Raw genomic sequence first — 2,205 nt, 5'->3', positions numbered from 1 at the left:
ACGAAGTATTGTATGTGTGGTTGCGCTGTCTGCAAGACAAATATCTCTGCCATTTCTCATGTTTTGAGACTAACCACAGTTTTTATCCATGCTCTCTGAGTAAGAGAATCAGAGTTAAAAGCAAGTTATAACAAGAAATTTACATGCCACTTTTATTGAATTTGAAATACTACAAGTTCAGCATAAAAGTACATCAATAATTCAATCGGACCGGTATATTTCATTTCTCCTTTCCACAATAAAGTCTGGAACATCTAGGTGGGTTGTGTTCAACTGCCCTGATAAGTCAAACACTGGATCAGGCATATCCATTGGTCTAGCCTGGTCGAGAAAATTGGTCTCGATACCCTTCTCCTTGAGGGAGGCTTGATACAGATCCACTAGATGTTTTGGGGTACGACAAGTACACGCCCAATGCCTATTGCCACCACACCTATGGCAGGCTCCTTCAGAGTTCTTGGGAGCATTGTTCATATGAGCTTTGCCTTTGTGGCGATTCACATTTTTGAAGCTCGGGCATGAATTATGCCTTGGAACCTGGTTGTGAAACTGAACTCCATGGTTCTTACCTTTCCTATTCCATCGACCTCGCTTGTGGCCACGTCCTCGTTTATAATTATCACCACCAGAGGATGTGGCGTTCACTTCGAGGGAAGAAACATTCATTTCTGGGAATGGTGCAGATCCAGTAGGTCGGGAATGATGGTTTTTCATCAGGAGCTCATTGTTCTGTTCAACTACTAAGAGCACAGATATATGCTGGTTGTACTCAGTGTAGCCTCGCGCTCTATACTGCTACTGTAGGAGCAAGTTGGAGGCATGAAATGTGCTAAGAGTCTTTTCCAGCATATGTTCCTCAGTAATAATATCCCCATAAAGCTTCATCTGAGAGGTAATTCTGAACAACGCAGAATTGTACTCTGCCACTGACTTGAAGTCTTGGATCCTCAGATGAGTCCACTCATAGCGGGCCCTTGGAAGAATCACTGTTGTCTGGTGATTGTATCTATTTCTCAAGGCATTCCAGAGAGCTAACGGATCTTCAACCGTTAAGTACTCGATCTTTAACGCCTCATCAAGATGGCGACGAATGAAAATCATGGCCTTCGCCCGATCTTGAGAGGATGAGCTGCTCTCTTCCCTAATGGTATCTCCAAGATTCCCTGCTTCCAGATGGATCTTGGTATCTAGTACCCAGGTCAGGTAATTCTTCCCGGTAATATCCAAGGCAGCAAATTCAAGCTTCGCCAAGTTCGCCATTTTCTTTTCTGAAAGAAAATGGGATGTGTAAGAACTTGCAATAATATGTATTCCTGGAGGAATATGATGTTAGAACTTCTGGTTCTTACAAATTTTTCATTTTGATTTTCAGGCCAAAATGAGAAGCACTCGAAACTTCTGGCTCGAGATTTTCAGGGTGAATGAGGAGGGCGATTGTACCGCACTATTCTCATTGAAATAATGTAACATAGAATGGGCGAGTATTTCGCACCACTCAAGTAGCAGGAAAATTAAATACGCAAAGCAGTGTGGGTGATTATACTGCACCACCTAAAATTGTAATGAAATTAAACAGCAGGTAAATTTAAATATGCAGGGTAGGGTGGGCGATTATACCACTTCACCTAAAATTTGCAGTAAAATTAGATCTGCAGTCCAAGATAGGTGATGATACTGAAGGAAGATTTGTGAAAAACAAGTTCATTTGAGCAACATCAACAACATGCAATTAACAATTAAAAGGCGGAATCATGTTTATATGCACTCAAAAACAAAACTTAACCCATGAACTTCAAAGCCTAGTAGATAGGTGAACCAAGACTCAACTCAAAATAAAGTGAGTTGAGAAATCAATACCTTTGTAGATTCCTCTTTGCATAAGCAAAGGCTAATCACCCAAAGAGATGGCCTTCATTCCTTGCATCTTAGATCCATGGATTTGGATGGATGAAAAGGTTTCTCCAAGTTCCCAAAATTGAGAACCTCTAAGTCTCCACACCAAGGCATATTGTAGAAGAAATGAGTGACCTAGAGGAAGTAAGATTGCTAGATGTTTTCCTCTAGGGTGGCCGGCCTCTTTGAGAGCAAAGGGAGGTTTTGTTCTCATCTTTACTCCTAAGAAAACCCTAAGGATGAAATGGCTATAAAGATGCCTTTATACCACCTCACAATGGAGTGGCAAACTTGCAATTAAGCCAAGTTCAC

The 2,205-nt window shown here is 41.4% G+C and overlaps 1 pseudogene; it reads right to left on the bottom strand.

Annotated features, from left to right (window-relative positions):
* Positions 1–201: 201 nt before the first annotated feature.
* Positions 202–1,260, bottom strand: LOC148694391 (uncharacterized; annotated as a pseudogene).
* Between the last annotated feature and the right edge of the window lie 945 nt (positions 1,261–2,205).

The sequence above is a fragment of the Pyrus communis genome, chromosome 9 (genome assembly GCF_041283825.1).
Source record: "Pyrus communis isolate YQ-2024b chromosome 9, ASM4128382v1, whole genome shotgun sequence".
Taxonomy (NCBI): domain Eukaryota; kingdom Viridiplantae; phylum Streptophyta; class Magnoliopsida; order Rosales; family Rosaceae; genus Pyrus; species Pyrus communis.
Note: the sequence above shows the minus strand (reverse complement) of the source record. Positions and strands in the feature narration are given on the sequence as shown.